We start from the raw sequence: 19,436 nt of genomic DNA, 5'->3' as shown, positions 1-19,436 counted from the left end.
TGCTGGTGCATGGAAAAGCACAAGGTAAACTGTGATGAGCAGGATGGTGCATGCGAGGTCACACTGTATAGGGGAGGCCATTTTGTCCAGGGGCCAGCCAGAATCATCCCGTGGGCACAGTCGGTCCCGAGGCACGCCACGCATGACTTGCATACACCGGCAGACAACCTATAGCAATCCTACACACCTTCTCTGCATGCCATGCTTCAGGCGTAAGTCCATGTCTCCTCAGACAGGCTCATTCTCTGTCTAGATCCTGCCCCTTTTCTCTCCTCAGCTCTTCACAGTAATGGAGCGAGATCACAAAGGGATTGAAAATGTGACTCACTGCAGAGTATATGCCTAGTACTGAGCCTTATTTACATCCATCCATACCCTTTGCTCTAATCTACACCACAGGTCCCTGCTGCATGCAGCACATCGGATTTCCAGGTCAAGGCCTTCATGTGATCACTGATTTTTCTTTTAAACATACCTCCGCAGCCGGTTTTTGGAAGTAGTTTAAATGTAATACTTTTTGAGAATTAAAAAAAACCACTGAGAGATTAGAACAATGGGGAAACCGGCAATGCTGAGTAAGCCCGGGTCTACACTAGGAGTTGAGGTTGAATTTAGCAGCATTAAATTGATTTAACCCTGCACCCGTCCACACGATGAAGCCCTTTTTTTCAACTTAAAGGGCTCTTAAAATCGATTTCCTTACTCCACCCCCGACAAGGGGATTAGCGCTGAAATCGGCCTTGCCGGGTCGAATTTGGGGTAATGTGGACGCAATTAGACCGTATTGGCCTCCGGGAGCTATCCCAGAGTGCTCCATTGTGACCGTTCTGGACAGCACTCTCAACTCAGATGCACTGGCCAGGTAGACAGGAAAAGGCCTGCAAACTTTTGAATTTCAGTTTCCTGTTTGGCCAGCGTGGCAAGCTGCAGGTGAGTGCAGAGCTCATGAGCAGACGTGACCATGCAGAGCTCATCAGCAAAGGTGACCATGATGGAGTCCCAGAATCATAAAAGAGCTCCAGCATGGACCGAACGGGAGGTACGGGATCTGATCGCTGTATGGGGAGAGGAATCTGTGCTATCAGAACTCCGTTCCAGTTTTTGAAATGCTAAAACCTTTGTCAAAATCTCCCAGGGCATGAAGGACAGAGGCCATAACAGGGACCCGAAGCAGTGCCGTGTGAAACTTAAGGAGCTGAGGCAAGCCTACCAGAAAACCAGAGAGGCAAACGGCTGCTCTGGGTCAGAGCCCCAAACATGCTGCTTCTATGATGAGCTGCATGCCATTTGAGGGGTTTCAGCCACCACTACCCCAGCCGTGTTGTTTGACTCCTTCAATGGAGATGGAGGCAACACGGAAGCAGGTTTTGGGGACGAGGAAGATGATGATGATGAAGTTGTAGTTAGCTCACAGCAAGCAAGCAGAGAAACTGGTTTTCCTGAGAGCCAGGAACTGTTTCTCACCCTGGACCTGGAGCCAGTACCCCCCGAACCCACCCAAGGCTGCCTCCCAGACCTGCCAGGTGGAGAAGGGACCTCTGGTGAGTGTACCTTTTAAAATAGTATACATGGTTTAAAAGCAAGCATGTTTAATGATTAATTTTCCCTGGCATTTGCGGCTCTCCTGGATGTACTCCCAAAGCCTTTGCAAAAGGTTTCTGGGGACGGCAGCCTTACTCCGTCTACTATGGTAGGACACTTTACCACTCCAGGCCAGTAACATGTACTCAGGAATCACTGTAGAACAAAGCACTGCAGTGTATGTTTGCTGGCATTCAAACAACATCCGTTCTTTATCTCTCTGTGTTATCACTCAGGAGAGTGCTATCATTCATGGTCACCTGGTTGAAATAGGGTGCTTTTCTTAAGGGGACATTCAGAGGTGCCCGTTCCTGCTGGGCTGTTTGCCTGTGGCTGAACAGAAATGTTCCCCGCTGTTAGCCACGGGGAGGGGCGAGGGGCTAGCCACGTGGTGGCGGGAGGCAAAATGCAACCATGTAATGAAAGCACATGTGCTATGTATGTAATGTTAACAGCAAGGTTTACTGTGAAAGAGTGTACCCATTGTTCTATAAAATGTATCTTTTTAAATACCACTGTCCCTTTTTTTTTCTCCACCAGCAGCATGTGTTTCAAGGATCACAGGATCTTCTCCTTCCCAGAGGCTAGTGAAGATTAGAAGGTGAAAAAAACGCACTCACGATGAAATGTTCTCTGAGCTTATGCTGTCCTCCCACACTGACAGAGCACAGACGAATGCGTGGAGGCAGACAGTGTCAGAGTGCAGGAAAGCACAATATGACCGAGGAGAGGTGGTGGGCTGAGGAGAGTAAGTGGTGGGCTGAAGAGAGGGCTGAAGCTGAAAGGTGGCGGCAGCTTGATGAGAGGAGGCAGGATTCAATGCTGAGGCTGCTAGAGGATCAAACTAATATGCTCCAGCATATGGTTGAGCTGTAGGAAAGGCAGCTGGAGCACAGACCGCCACTACAACCCCTGTGTGACCAACCGCCCTCCTCCCCAAGTTCCACAGCCTCCTCACCCAGACGCCCAAGAACACGGTGGTGGGGCCTCCGGCCACCCAGCCACTCCACCCCAGAGGATTGCCCAAGCAACAGAAGGCTGGCATTCAATAAGTTTTAAAGTTTTAAACTTTTAAAGTGCTGTGTGGCCTTGTCCTTCCCGCCTCCACCACTCCTCCTGGTGCTTCTCTTCTCCACCACCTGTCCCGGGCTACCTTGGCGGTCATCCCCCTATTTGTGTGATGAATGAATAAAGAATGCATGAATGTGAAGCAACAATGACTTTATTGCCTCTGCAAGCGGTGATCGAAGGGAGGAGGGGAGGGTGGTTAGCTTACAGGGAAGTAGAGTGAACCAAGGGGCGGGGGGGTTCATCAAGGAGAAACAAACAGAACTTTCACATTGTAGCCTGGCCAGTCATGAAACTAGTTTTCAAAGCTTTTCTGATGTGCACCGCGCCCTTCTGCGCTCTTCTAACCGCCCTGGTGTCTGGCTGTGCGTAACCAGGGGCCAGGCTATTTGCCTCAACCTCCCATCCCGCCGTAAACGTCTCCCCATTATCTCACAGATACTGTGGAGCGCACAGCAAGCAGTAATAACAGTGGGAATATTGGTTTTGCTGAGGTGTAACTGAGTCAGTAAACTGCGCCAGCGCGCTTTTAAATCTCCAAATGTACATTCTACCACCATTCTGCACTTGCTCAGCCTGTAGTTGAACAGCACCTGACTACTGTCCAGGCTGCCTGTGTACAGCTTCATGAGCCATGGCATTAAGGGGTAGGCTGGGTCCCCAAGGATAACTATAGGCATTTCAACATCCCCAACGGTTATTTTCTGGTCTGGGAATAAAGTCCCTTCCTGCAGCTTTTGAAACAGACCAGAGTTCCTGAAGATGCGAGAGTCATGTACCTTTCTGAGCCATCCCATGTTGGTGTTGGTGAAACGTCCCTTGTGATCCACCAGTGCTTGCAGCACTGTTGAAAAGTACCCCTTGCGGTTTATGTACTCGCTGGCTTGGTGCTCCGGTGCCAAGATAGGGAAATGGGTTCCGTCTATGGCCCCACCACAGTTAGGGAATCCCATTGCAGCAAAGCCATCTACTATGACCTGCACATTTCCCAGGGTCACTACCCTTGATATCAGCAGATCTTTGATTGAGTTGGCTACTTGCATCACAGCAGCCCCCACAGTAGATTTCCCCACTCCAAATTGATTCCCGACTGACCGGTAGCTGTGTGGCATTGCAAGCTTCCACAGGGCTATTGCCACTCACTTCTCAACTGTGAGGGCTGCTCTCATCTTGGTATTCATGCTCTTCAGGGCAGGGGAAAGCAAGTCACAAAGTTCCATGAAAGTGCCTTTACGCATGCGAAAGTTTCGCAGCCACTGGGAATTGTCCCAGACCTGCAACGTTGTGCGGTCCCACCAGTCTGTGCTTGTTTTCCGGGCCCAGAATCGGTGTTCCACCACATGAACCTGCCCCATTAGCACCATGATGCCCGCATTGCCAGGGCCTGTGCTTTGAGTGAAGTCTGTGTTCATGTCCTCATCACTCTCCTCACCGCGCTGACATTGCCTACTCGCCCGGTTTCGCTTTGCCAGGTTCTGGTGCTGCATATACTGCTGGATAATGTGTGTGGTGTTTAAATTGCCAAAGTGATCTGAGTGGGCTGCATGTTTGCTGTGGTATGGTGTCTGCACAGAAAAAAGGCGCGGAACGATTGTCTGCCGTTGCTCTGACGGAGGGAGGGGCGACTGATGACATGACTTACAGGGTCGGCTTACAGGGAATTAAAATCAACAAAGGGGGTGGCTTTACATCAAGGAGAAACAAAAACAACTGTCACACAGAATGGCCCCCTCAAGGATTGAGCTCAAACCCCTGCGTTTAGTAGGCCAATGCTCAACCCACTAAGCTATCCCTCCCTCTGGTATTTCAGGCAGGACTGAATCTCCATTAAAGTTTTCAAGGTGCCCCTGACAGACCTCGCTAAAACGATTGTCGCCGTTGATTTCACGGAAGGAGGGAGGGAAGGAGGGGGGAGCAAATGAATACAAAACAAATCTGGTCTATTTCTTGTTTTGATCCACTCCATCTATCTTTTACATCTTTGGCTGGCAGCAGACGGTGCAGTAGGACTGCAAGCCATCCACATCTCCTGGCTGCCCGGCAGAAAATGGTGCAATAGGACTGCCTGCAGGACTAAAGAGAATGACTTGGTCGAGTCACTCCTAATTTAGTCCCTGCACCCATATCTGCCCGGGCGCTCCTGACTGACCTTACCGAGGTGGCCAGGAGCACCTCGGACACAATGAGGATGGTTTTCAGGCCTATTGCATCGTCTGCTGCCACAAGGCAATGGGTTGCTGCTGCTGTGTAGCAATGCCGTACCGCATCTGCCAGCACCCAGGAGACATAGGGTGACAGTGAGCTGAGCGGGCTCCATGCTTGCCGTGGTATGGCGTCTGCACAGGTAACTCAGGAAAAAAGGTGTGAAACGATTGTCTGCCGTTGCTTTCACAGAGGGAGGGAGGGAGGGAGGGCCTGATGACATGTACCCAGAACCACCCGCGACAATGTTTTTTGCCCCATCAGGCATTGGGATCTCCACCCAGAATTCCAATGGGCAGCGGAGACTGCAGGAACTGTGGGATAGCTACCCACAGTGCAACACTCCGGAAGTCGATGCTAGCCTCGGTACTGTGGAAGCACTCCACCGAGTTAATGCACTTGATGCACTTAGAGCATTTTATGTGGGGACACACACAATCGACTATATAAAAACAATTTCTAAAAAACAGACTTCTATAAATTCAACCAAGTTTTGTAGTGTAGACATACCCTAAATGCAACAAATGAGGAAGAAGCCCACAGCATGTCCTTGTCTAAATCTGTCATTTCCAGCAGAGGGTGCCCAAATTAATCATGAAGCCTTATGCCTAGATCTGTGCTGCTGTCCTTGGTTGATGCTGGTGGCCCAAAAAGAAAGCACAAATAATGGCTGCGAAAAACCACAGGGTATAGAGTAAAACTAAAGAAGTGTGCTAGCTATTTCTGTGGACAGATATTTTGGGGCAGATTCTTATCTCAGGTATACCAATGTAAATCCAGAGCAATTCCATTGACCTCCATGGGTTTACTCCAGATTTATACTGGAGTAACTGAGATCAGAATAAGGCCTTTAGCATCCATAGGACAAATTCTGGGTCTAAAATACAGTGACCTTTACAATGTGAACTACTTTGTCATTTTAAGGCAAAATTATTGTGGTTTCTGTAGGACAATATAATTCTGTCACACTGCATTTGCAGGGCATTTTCCGTGTAACTACACAGCAGTTGCATCATTATGCATTGGTCCTGTATGAATGTTTTTGTCCTATATAATTAGCTGAGACCACTTAGTTATAAGCCACAAACACATTTCCTTTACGCTTACAGTAGATCCTGAATACTTAGGCCCAGATCCATAAAGGTACTTAGGCTCCTAACTTCCAGTGAATTCAGTGAGTTAGGAGTCTAAATACCGTTGTTGATCTGGGCCTTAATGACAAGCTAAAGTATTTACTCTCCTGTGCTGTGGTCAGGTATTTATTGTCATGTATTTACAGACTAACCACATAATGGTATTTGTCATCAGTGGTGAAAAGCAGACTCCATGGGCATTGCTTTTAGTCACATATGTAATTAACCAAAGATGGGCCTGAACAAAACCCCTAGGGCAAAGCAACCACAAACCTTGGGAAACTCAGATCTGAATCCGGTTCTGGTTCAGAGCTTGGCACCTGCCTCTGTGTCGGACACTGCCACAGCCCCAAATACGAATGCTTCCAGATGTATTTTAGGACAGCTTGATTTTGGCTCAGGCCTATCTCTAAAACTGTCAGTTGACTTGTAGTATTATGTCACATTACTCTAACTTGTATGCTGCTCTGGTCAGTCCCACGGGATGAGGATGCTGGAAGATGCATCCATTGCTTCTTCAATCCTGACACCCAGGGCAGGAATCCATGGGGCAGGGTGTGTGTGGGTGTGGGAGTGTGTGGTAGCAGCCTGAACCTCTGGTTAGTGTGCATGGCTTATTCTCTTTAGTAATATCCTATAGAAAGGTTTCAGAGTAACAGCCATGTTAGTCTGTATTCGCAAAAAGAAAAGGAGGACTTGTGGCACCTTAGAGACTAACCAATTTATTTGAGTATAAGCTTTCGTGAGCTACAGCTCACTTCATCGGATGCAGTGAGCTGTAGCTCACGAAAGCTTATGCTCAAATAAATTGGTTAGTCTCTAAGGTGCCACAAGTACTCCCATCCTATAGAAAGTGAATGTTGTCAATACACATTTAACTATTCACACGGTAGCTATTCATATGGACTCAAATGGCACTACTCAAAGTGCATGCATAAGTCTTTGTAGGATCAAGACCTTAGCATCAGATTTGCCAGAGTGTGTGATTAGCAAAAAACGGCCTGATCCAAAACCCACATTGAAATCAATGGAAAGTTCTTGAATCCAGGCCTGATTTTTAAAAAAGCTGAGCAGCCTCAATGCCTTGACATCAATGGAAGTGCCAGATACTTAGCATCTGTGAAAATCAAGCCCTACGTGTCTGTTCCCCATCATTTTGTTTCTCTGTATTTCTGTTCCTATGTTGACTTAACTGTATTTTGTTTCCTGCATATTTTATTATTCTTAAAGTCAATATTTTTCTCCATCCGTGGTTTCCAATTTTTTAACAATCTATTTGAACCTTTGGGTTTAGCCATAGAGATATTTGCTTAGGACTGATGAGGCTGTTACACACAGCTTTGTACAAAATACCAAAGGCCTTACTAATATTAAGTGTAATCTGATTACTTACCAAAGCCTTCGGAAGCTTTATGGTAATAGTAGCAGACATATTAAATGAGAGTGGTAGAGGTTTTCACTATGGAAACAGAAAAAAAAATGTCAATTCTCTCTTGGTTAAACTGTTGAATATGTTGGGGCATAATGAAAGGTATGGGAATTATTTAGAAAACTACTTCCACCTTGAATTTTGGTGGATACATTTTTCTGTGCTACTTTGTGGATTCTTATTTCTCCACAAAATATTGCAAAAGTACATTTATGGGTGGTTTATGAAAGGTAATGGGGAAAATGACTGGATGCATGCCAAGTTGTTATATAACATGAGTTACAAGGACCATCTTTATTGCTTCTATACAACACCACCTGTTGATAGAAAACAGGCTTTGCTTATTTGTATTAGCCTTTAATTGGGTTAGAATGATTATTGTCTGTTAAAGCAAACTCATTAGCAGATACAGAATGTACTCTTCTGGACATGTAGGGCCAGATGCTCAGATGAAGATAGTTAACAAAGCTTCAATCCTATTTAATGGGGACTAATTGGAGGATAGATAAAGAACAGTTTTGATACAAGTGAAGGGTCTCTGATTTTGTCTAGTTATCCTTGGACCCAGATATTTGAGAATATGGTTGTAGAACACAACAGAATTTTAATGGAAGTTTCTATAAATAGCTTCTATATTTATGATGCTTTTATAATGATAGGCAGATCATTTGCATAAAGAACTGGCTTTAGTTGTATGCCCTTCAAATCCAGGAATGCAAGTATCTGTTTATAGTGCTGGAACCAGTGGACTAGCTAATAATGTACTATTAGGAGACAGAGTAGAATATCTTTGTTTTGTCTCTATATAGAAGTTCCAGTCCAGCATTCCATTCCATGTCCACCAGAACCTCCCTTTTACTTCAATGGGAGTCGTAGGGGCAGAAACAAAATAGTCCTGGAAGAGGGAAAGAGTTTGGCATATGACCGTGATCAAGAATTCCTGATGAAAATTGTACAAGATGGTCTATCAAGTCCAAGAACTGGATTCCGACTCCAAACCAGCAATGCATGTAGCATCACCTTTCCTATTCTACTAGATTGGATATTTTCTCAATATCCATCTAGAGCTGGCAGCAGCAGAATTTGAATTGCTGGCCAGTTGTGATACATCATAATTAAGACTACGTTTTAGTCATGGGTATTTTTAATAAAAGTCATGGACAGGTCACGGGCAGTAAATAAAAATCCATAGCCTGTGACCTGTCCATGACTTATACTATATACCTCTGACTAAATCTTGGGGGGCGGGGTGCAGCCCGGGGGTGCTGCGGGTGGTAATGGAGAGGCGGCCCAGGAGCGCACTGTGGGTGCTTGGGGAGGCGGTCTGGGGAGCGCCATGGGTACTTGGGGGGTGGGGGTGAGAGCGTGGTGGCATGCAGCCCAGGACCCTTGTTGGTGCTGGCAGGGGGAAGGTTGGCAGGGCTGGCAGGCTCTCTAGCTGACTCCTCGCGGCTCCCTGGAAGTGGGGACATGTCCTCCCCTCAGCTCCTAGCTCCACGTGCTGCCCCTGCCCCAATTGCCAGCTCTGCAGCTCCCAGCTCCATTGGGTACCACAGCCAATGGGAGCTGCAGGGGCGGTGCCTGTGGGCGGAGGCAGTGTGCAGAGCTGGGAGGTGAGGGCAGGAGGGAGGGACATGTTGCCGCTTCCGAGGAGTCCCCAAGGTAAGCATCCCTCCTGCACCCCACACCCCAGCCCCTGTGCTGCTGGGGGTGGGGTGGGCCAAGACTGCTCCAGGGGCTGCCAAAGCTGCTCAGGCAGCCCCCAGGCCAGCCTGACCGGCCGCTGCAGAAGTCCCGGAGGTCCTGGAAAGTCATGGAATCCATGACTTCAATGCCCTCTGTGACAAACTCGCAGCCTTAATCATAATCACATAGGGCCTGATATAAATCCCACTGAAAACTGGATCAGAACCCTATGTTCTAATACTTTCATTTGTTAATTTACCTATACATATTTTTCTCTTTCTCTTCCTCACCACTGGTTGAAAAGACCATGATTGTCCAGGTGCTGTACCTTTAAAAGCATTTCCTTTTGCAGGGATCAGCAACCTTTGGCATGCGTCCTGTCAGGGAAATCCGCTGGCAGGCCGGGACGGTTTGTTTACCTGCAGCATCCACAGGTTCGGCTGATTGCAGCTCCCACTGGCCACGGTTCACCGTTCCAGGCTAATGGGACTGCGAGAAGCAGAGGCCAGCACATCCCTCGGCCGGTGCCGCTTTCCGCGGCCCCCATTGGCCTGGAATGGCGAACCGCGGCCAGTGGGAGCTGCAATCGGCTGAACCTGCGGACACTGCAGGTAACCAAACTGTCTCGGCCCGCCAGCGGATTTCCCTGTTGGGCTGCATACCAAAAGTTGCCAATCCCTGCCCTATTGCATTATGGGAAATGGGAGGTCAGAGGAAGAGTTCAGCTCAAAATAGGCAGCAGTATCTGTTTTATTTCCTTTTTGGTAGTTGTCCGGAATATTTTATTATTAAATAGAGTTGAACTGAAATGCCAAATGGCCCAAGATTTGTTTATGCTGCGAGTGAGATAACATTTCAGACTGATGTGTACTTGATCGGATAAACTGATATGACCAGTTTTTGTGGTCACCACATCGTCTAGTCACTACCCTGAGAAAAATAAAGTCTATCCTGAAAAAGATGGTGAGAGGGCAAGGAGAAACAGCATGTCCCATCCCGAGAAGTTTTGATATGCCAGGCATCAGTAAAGTTTGGTTCCTGTGACATGTTTTGTAAAAACTTCTGCAGTTTAGAAGCGAGTCCAGAGCTGAGGTCTTTATGCAGCATTTATTCAGACAAAATCCTATTGACTTCAACAAAGACTGGGTAAGGCTGTCAGACTATGGCTTTGTATATTAAGACCTAGATGGCTAATCAAAGGTCCCACTCCTGCAGTTCTTACTCGGGCAGAATACCCACTCAAGGGAAATGGGAGATGGGACTGAAATGGCATCCTGGGCTTAGATCTGCATTCACAGACTGACACTGTGATCCTGCCATGGAGCTTCCTGAGGGTAGACTCCTGCACTAGCATGGAACCCCTTTCAGTCCAAGGTGCACATCTGCACAAGGGGAAGCCAATATAGAGACAGTTCCAGGACTGGAGCTTAAGTCAAGAACAGGCTGCTGATACATGCCTGAAACCTTAACTTTGCCTGGTGAGGGGTATAATGACAACTGCAGCCTATTTGTCTGTTTAAACAGAGAGGTCCAGGCAATTGTACGCCTGTGAAACAGTATTTTGCCATTGAAGAATAATTCCCAGTCTCTAAAGGAGCCCCACCCCAGAGGGAGAGACATACTTACCAGAAAGGGCCTGACTGGAAATCCCAGATCCAATTCCCCCCATCCCCAAACTTCAGAGATGTTTGAAACCAACCTTCACCTCTTCACCCCATCTTTGTGAAGCAAAAGCCTGGTTCTGAATGTGTGGATCTGGGAGCCAAGCTTTGTAGCCTGATCACCCCTTTCAAAAATGTACCAGTGTCTTCTGGCTCCAGATTTCTAGTCTTTATGTTCCTTTTTAAGTGAATAGCTTTGCCTGTAAAGGACTGCAGGATGGGAACCCCAAGAGGGTATTTTGTGATAACTTAATATGGTCAACAGGGGTTGAAGAATAGCCCCCTATTGTTTGATAATTAATGTCAAGAAAGCTCAGTAAATGTCATAGTGCTTAAGAATAAACCTTCCAGTTTTCTTATGCTCAGTGAGGCCTGCTTGGACGATCTGCTACTTCATAAGCTCAGTATGATTCATTCCAGTACCTCTTTCCAAGTGCCAGAAGGTTCCCTAATGTACTGGCCCTGATAAGCCAGCTAAACAGCAAGTGTCAACGAATGGGAAGGGAAAGAGTCCACTTAGCTTCTCTCCCACCAGCTGGGCCTGGGCAGATTTCCGTCATTAAGTGGCTAATGCAGTGTGGTTTTTTGCACTGCAAATTGGCTCAGAAGAGAATTTCTGCATCCATCTGGGGTACGAGCTGAACAGGGTTTTATGTTTTATTCATTTTTAAATCTCTCCCATCTTTCTCTCGTAATCATTCAGTGCATCACATAGGAAATAGCCGCAATCACCGTGTAACTACCGGTTATCAGGTGAGCTTTACAGCAGCTTGAAATACCCTATGAGTCCCCGGTGGTAGCTGTCAGTTACTGGGGGTTCCCACTGGACACCAGCACTTGAGGTGGGCAACTGCTTCAGGAAAAATAACGTTCCCTCAACTTCCCTTGCCTTGCCCAGAGACCCAGGTTCAGACAATTCTTGTAAGGCTCTGAAATATTTGGGTCTGTCTTGCCCTTCTGGCCAGAACAGCATCGGGAAATGCTGAAACACTGCAATAGAGTCTATTTTCTCAAAAAGCATTTATTCACTGCAGAGTTAGCCCAGGCTAGCCTAGCATGGGTGGAGTGTCCCCACTGCAATGCCTTACCTATGCCAGATCGGGTAACTGAATCCACAGTAAGAACAGGAGGACCTGTGGCACCTTAGAGACTAACCAATTTATTTAAGCATGAGCTACAGCTCACTTAATCGGATGCATCCACAATGGTGCTGTACTAGCTTGTGTGCTGAGATGGGTGCCTGGTGAGGGTTCTGATAGGTGCATTAGCCTGGGCTGCTCTGTGAATTCATTTGCAGGCTGCTCTCTCTTGCTTAGCATGGAGCTGCTGTCTGTGGCAGTGACAGAAGAAAAATACTTCATGTAAATAACTTCCAAGGGGAGATACTCTTTATTACCACAGATGGTTGTGAAGGTGAAAGCAAACAGCATTTGTTAGCAAGAACCTTTAATGAGAATGTCATTAAGGAACTGAGTCTGCAGCCCACAGGTGATCCATAGTGAATCCAACTGACTTCTCTGCCTCCTGGTTTCTTTCCTGTCAGCTAAACATAAAAATGCCATTTTGGGTACATTTCCCCAAATTATGGGGCTCATTGATATCACTCCACAGCTTTACCAGAAGCTGGTGTCGGACAAACCTGGGTTAAAACACTGCACCGGTGTGGGCAATTTACAGTGCAGAAAAAGGGAGGAGATAGACAAGAAAGTACAGCCCATGTGGAATTGTGGGATAACATGGGAGGACTAACGGTACTCAGGCTTGATTAGCCTGTATCCTCACTCCAAAGGAGGCAGGCAAGGCTGAAGTGCAATCTGAAATCGAGTCTATACCCTCAGCCATACCTGCTAATCCAGGCTTCAACTACCCTCAAGCCAGGTTTAGGGGGTTTTCTGTGTAGACAGTAGGGGGGTGTTATGGGCACCACTCTTTCCAGAGCCCATGCTAACTCTGCAGTGACGACATACCCAAAATAGCGAGTCCACTTCCAAGGTGAAGCTAGACACAACCAAGCAAAGCTAAGTGCTGATCCCCTCCTTCAAGGAGCAGGCACCCTCAACTCCTGTTGGAGCCATCGGTCTTTGACAGCACTCAACGTCTCCCAGAAGTGAAAGGAATATGAATAGCAGTTCTACAAGGAAATTCTGGGCACCAAGAGGAAAGTACCAATGGCTGAAGCAGGGAGCCCTTTGTCAAAGGGGATTTTGATCTGTTACTGACATTTGGTGACTAGCTTAGATTTATTTAGCACCTGGATATGGGGATGGGCACATCATACTGAGAGAGAGGCTTGAACATACAAGGTGCCGACACTGGAATTTTACTGGTTTCTTTCAATACTGAATGAATCTATACTGGGCTCTGAGTGCCACTGTTTCATCAAGCAAGGCTTAGATCTTAACAGTGTGATACATTGCCTCCTTCACACTCACATGCAGCAAAAGAGCATCATGCCTGTATAACCTGCTGTGAGCTGCAGCAGCTTGTTTCCTTCTTAGTCAATTTACAGTGCTCATCCATCAAACTGAGTGAGGCAAAATAAAGGGACAGGGTTTATCCGCTGTTGAATTCCAAAATCCATTAACGTGAGCCTGTTCTAATAGATGTTTTTATAATGGGCACAAACCACAGTCTAATGCTGTTAATTGCTAAGCAAGACAAAGTAAAGGCCACATGTCACTAGTCTGAGATTGTCCAAATAAGGAGGGTGAGAAAACCTGGATTTGTGCTGGAAATGGCCTAACCTGATGCTCACTTTAGATAAGCTATTACCAGCAGGACAGTGGGGTGGGAGGAGGTATTGTTTCATATTCTCTGTGTATAAATAAAGTCTGCTGCAGTTTCCACGGTATGCATCTGATGAAGTGAGCTGTAGCTCACGAAAGCTCATGCTCAAATAAATTGGTTAGTCTCTAAGGTGCCACAAGTACTCCTTTTCTTTTTAATAAAAAAGCCTGTCTAAGGGATTGTCACTAGTAGTGCTGGGGACTGGAGGGGAGGGAAGAGGGGGAAGAAAGATGTTTGTCATGGGATGGCAGCTTGACAAACATCCTCTTCCAAAAACCAAATACCCCAATCACCCCTCCCATCTGCCAGATGTTTGCCTGGGTTGGGAGGAGTGACTGGGGTATTTGGCTTTTGGAAGAGGATGTTTGTTTTATGGGACCTGTTCATTTCACTAGGGAAGGAAGCTTAGTTAGGGGGTTGGTTTAAGGAAGAATTTTGAGCAGGTGTTTAATAGGGGTGGGGAGATGTTTGGGTTGGAGTTTTAAAAGGAAATATTTTGTTTAGTAGAGGAGGCAGGAACCTGAAGTTGCCACTGTTGCTTTTTTGCCATCCTGACCGTTTTCAGGCCTGCAAGATCCATGTGATTAAAAATGCATCCAGCTATTCTCTGGCTCATAGAGGATCTCATTACATGCCCAATTTACAGTCTATAAGCTGTTGCCATGAGAAAGCTTGTGACTGATGGGGGAATGCAAGAGTGGTTATGGTTCATGACTGTCCTCCCTTTGGGGAAGAACTGCTCCCCAGTTATCAGTGATAGAAAGAAGGTGCCCATAATAAACAGCTCTAGCTTGGGATTTAACTAGAAGTAAAGACACAACTGTAGGTGCTACAAAAAAGTTCTCTTTGATGACTATGAAATTTCAGTGACATCCAGGATTATTTTGAGTCAAGAAATCCCAAACTGCAAGCAAACAGATTTTAACTGTAGGTTTTTGTATGACAGTTCAAATGACAATCTGAAAAGTCTATGCTCATGCTTGGCAGTATCTTATCTTGTCGCACAGTACTCTTGCCTGATGATGTCACACTTCATGGCAACTGCACACTGTATTCCCACTTGTGGTCCACCAAGGGCACCCACTCCAGGCTCTCCGGTCACCACCTCTGTTGGGTAGAGATCCACATCTCTCTCCTTCCTGATCAAGGTACTTCCAGGCCTCACGGTTCCTGGCCTACACTGTGAGCTCCCCAGCAAGCCAGGCTGTGTAAACAGACCGTCTGAGCTTTGTTTTCTCTTCAAAGATTTAGGAGCAGAGTAGTTCCCAGTAGTTACAAGTTACCCCACATCTCTTTCTAAGCAAGCACATTTATTCTTAAGGTGAAAGCATTATAGATAACACACATTAAAAACAACAAAATAACTTACACGCATGTTAATAAGCTTATTAGAGACTTATGGGGCCTTAGTAGGTCAAAGCATCTGAAGCCCTTCTCAGGAGTCAGCCACACCCCCCTTGTTGGGCAAAAGGCCCTGTTCAACTGCTGGACCAGGAAGAAGGCCCTGAGTCAGTTTAAACTCAGGCTATTGTTCCAAAAGTAATTTCTTTGTCTGTTGGTCTCTGGAGAATCTAGTTTGAACTAGTATATCTGAGTCTCCCCAGGAGGTGGTACCTCTCTGAGGGGTCACAACCTGGTGATTTACCTTAATCACCACACACTGTATTTAAGTCCTGGAGGAGCTCTGGCTGCCCTCCCGCCAGAGCAGAACAAAATCATACATAAACCAGTCATGTAAAACAATGGATCCAAAGATACAGCATAGGATTGCAATCTTTGTCACATCTCCCCCTTAAAGAAGTTACTTACAATCCCAGCCCACAATGATACATAAACTTAATACCATAAGTGCCAAACTTCCTTACCAACACCTATGCACAAGAGGACAAAATTAAAGGGGAACCACTGGAAGCTGGTTTTCTTCACTTTCATGCATTTGAAATTGGATCCTTCACATGGAATTATGTGGCTTATCTTATCATAAGAAGCAGCCATGGATTCTGAATTCCAAATGAGAATTTTAAACATTGGTTGTTCCATCAGGCCCACAAATTACACTGTAACAGTTGGTTGCAATTTGAATGAAGTTCTCTAGTAACAGAGGATTTTGGTGTCAGAGGTATAATACCAATTGGCCTGTCAGATAAGCGCCTTCATGAGTCATTGAAAGAAAAGAATAATTTGCAGGGCAAACACACAAATGATAATCCACAGTCTAAACTGAAGATTTAAATCAGTATTCTTATTTGCAATGCAAAATTGTAAATGACTGTCAAATTAACTGTAAAAGGTATATCTCATACATTATACAGGCTTGTGAATATTCATTCCATCCCTCTGGACCTCAAAGTGGGTCTGAACTTGGTGGTTTTTGATGGCTATTTGCTGATTGAATGACAATTGACAACTAATGAAAATAAGGTTAAAATTCATCCACACATAAATCCACAAAGGGGCAAATTCTCACCTGCTGCGAATTGGCCTGACTCCATTGACTTCAACAGAGCTCTGCTGATTTACACCAACAGAAGATGTAGCGTACAAACTTTATTTAACTGCAAGGAGGAGATTTCATAGGGTTTTCATAATCCCTTGGATAGCATCTTTCGTGTCAGAATGTGTCAGCATTTTATCAATATTAATTAATCAAGCCTCACAACAACGTTGTAAGGTAGGTAATAATCATAGATGGGTAAATTACAGTTGTGACTTCACTAACTGTGTCAATGGAGGGTCTGAGGCTAGAATTCAGGAGAGCACCTGGCTCTAACCAATACACCACACATCTGCTCACAGAAATGGAGAATAGTGAAAATGGTTCCAAGAAAAACACTTTGTTCAGCTGGAGTTATGGTTGGAAGTGAGGGCACAGACTGGAAAGTTCCAAGTATTAATAGAACACAGGAGGTATAAGATAAGCAAACAAAGCTGGGGAGGGCAGAGTTTAGATTATTCATAAAAAGAAAGGCACATATTTGGAAGTGTGGAGCTTCAAAGCTGAGGCACCCAAACAACACCTGGCAGTCTCCTATCATTGTGCCCTTCAGAGCTACTTCATAAGACACTGTATTTTTTTGATCAAGAACTATTTATCAGTGCTTTCAAAAGTCAACGACCATAGGCTACAGGCATCTTAAAGCCCAGATTCTGCAATGGGCTGCATGCAGGTGAACTACTGTGCAGTCATAAATCCCCATTGAAGTTAAATTTTAGATTTGCTTGTGTGTGTTCAAATGAAAAGTCCTTATACACTCATCCAGTCAGCAACACCACGTGTCTTATCTAACCAATCACACCTAACCATTACAGCTCCAAAATCTTATCTTCATGAGTGAGATTTTAAAATATTATGAACAAGTTTATTGAAAACTTCCGAAGAACAAATGCATTCCAGGAGTGTGTGATCACTTCACCAAGAACAGAAAAAAATATCAGTTTGATGAATTGTTTGTTGTAATTATTTACTTGGTCCAAGTGAAATGTTGTCATCCATCTGTCCATGGTATTTCTCAGACATCGATCACAGTGATATCTAAACTCAGTAAACTGACTCATGCTAGGAGACTGCAGCTGTCCAGGTCTGGGATATTATAGAAGTGTTAATTGAACTAGTGGACTGGGCCAACATCAGAATGCCTATTCAGAATTTAACAGATCAGGTTGCAGGAAACCTGAGCTTACAAGATATATGGTCTAACCTCATATAACACCATCTGATCTCATTGCTCTTGAGTGTTTGCCCATTCCTCTCGCTTCCTGTGTATGCCGGAATGTGGTCAAGACAATTACAAAAACTGCAGCAGTCCAAGTTTTCTTTGGCCCTTGAAGGCATTACACAAGTCAGAGCTAACTGAAAACTAAGACTTCTCTAGGTTTTGGCTTTGCAAAATAAAGTCACATTCAGTATAAAGAAGGCATCTGTTCAGTTCGGTTTGGTGATAGGAAGAAGGGCCTGTGGAAAATTGTCAGGACATTGTTCCACAAATTTCTGCACAATATTTTACTACATTTTTTCAAAAATGTTTGTAAAATAGGCAGCATTTTTACAATTAAATTCTCTCAGCACGTGTAAACACTGAGGCATTGTCGCTCTTGGGACTCATCCCCATTCACCAATTTCGTGGCTAGCAGCATAGGGGCTGACCGTAAGTGTAGAAAAGAGCAAGCTAGCGTTTGCACCGCTTGAGCTGATTGTTGGTTTACCTAATAAATTGGTCAGTCATTTATTTGTATCTTTATGGAACAGTTTTAAATAATATTGATTTTATTTTTCTCACTCTTGTTTGGAAGCATGCAATGCTGACATTTTAGTTGTGTTACACCACCATGGATAACAATGAACAAGACCCTCACAAAACCAAAAGCCTCCTACGGGCTTCAGACTTCCAGGTTTAATGATCTCTCTGATCTACTTCCTACTCTGCCTGCTACTGAAACCATATTCCTGGACTGCTGCCCAGCTATCTCAGAATACCTCGCAAACTGCTGACACGGCCTGCCCCATCCATGTGCCTCAAGTGCAGCGTTCAGTTCAGGCAGCACCAAATGCGGCTCCAGTAGGGTGACCAGACAGCAAGTGTGAAAAATTGGGACAGTGGGTTGGGGATAATAGGAGCCTATATAAGAAAAAGACCCCAAAATCGGGACTGTCCCTATAAAATCGGGACATCTGGTCACCCTAGGCTTCAGCAGAATCCATGCTCAGACAAGTGAGGTGGAAATTCCATGCTCTGGTTGCTTGCAACATCTCTCTACTACACTTATTGGTCTTTAAGCCTCTCCCTATCATTTCATTCCCCCTCCAGATTTTCTCCACCCCCTCTGACCTTGAGATCTCTCAGGTCTTCTCTCTTTTCCTTGTATCCTTCTTACAGCCAGAGGCCTTGATTTAAACAGCGAAGGAGCCCCCTCAGGTGTTTGACCTCTAAAAAGCAGTCAGTCTTCCCAGATGTTTTTCATTCACATTTTTAACTGTGACTATAATAAACCCAACACATCACAGTGCAGGATCCCCAGCCTCTCTGGGAGTGTGGGCTTTGCATGCTAAGCTCTCCAAGCAGGCCTTGTTTTTTATTACAAAAGTTTGTCTCAATGCATATGCAAGATGCTCAGCTCCCTCTTTTGGTGCCTGCCTTGAGCCTTTTGTTCATTCAACCACCCGCATCCATCAGACTGTTCTTTTCCAGTACCTTGATATGTAACCCCTGTCTTGTATGGCACCACCTCACTCTCTGTACAACGAAGCTTGCATTTCCCTAGGGCACATCATGCCATAAGCGAGTGACTCTATCTTTAAATAACAAGCCGTCACTGCTGCTTGCAGTGAAATTCAGAGAAACTATTTCAAAGGTGCTGAGAACATAAAATACCAGGGAGACATTAAATTAGATTGTCAGGGTTTTACACCTTTAAAAAAAAATAGATTACTTCAGGTTGGAGCCAGTAGGAAAAAGACGGGAAGTGTAGGAGACTTGACTGGTCTGCTGTGTAATGAGGAGGCTTGGCTGAAGTTTACAGGGTAATGAAATCTTGCCTTTAGGTTTTCCCTGGAGTGGAGAGCTCTCATCATTTATCTGATCAAGGGCACATGTTCCTGAGATGCTCACTGTCACATAGTCATCCCTCTGAGTTTGCTGCCCTCTTTCTGTTGGAAGGATAAATAAGGATACTTGTCCCTTTGCTAATGACAAGGAATTTACACACATTAACGGAGTAACCCTCACAATGCCCTTGGCAGGTATGTCAGTAAGTCGGCTGTCTCCAGTTTCCAGAAGTTGTAATGAGGCAGAGTGGTTAGAGAGATTGGGTAAAATCTTCAAAGGTGCCTATGTCACTTAAGTGCCTAAATCCAATTATGAATGGGACTTGGGTGCCTAACTCACTTGTGGC

Source organism: Eretmochelys imbricata, chromosome 14 (genome assembly GCF_965152235.1).
Source record: "Eretmochelys imbricata isolate rEreImb1 chromosome 14, rEreImb1.hap1, whole genome shotgun sequence".
NCBI lineage: Eukaryota > Metazoa > Chordata > Testudines > Cheloniidae > Eretmochelys > Eretmochelys imbricata.
This window is presented reverse-complemented; position numbering follows the sequence as displayed.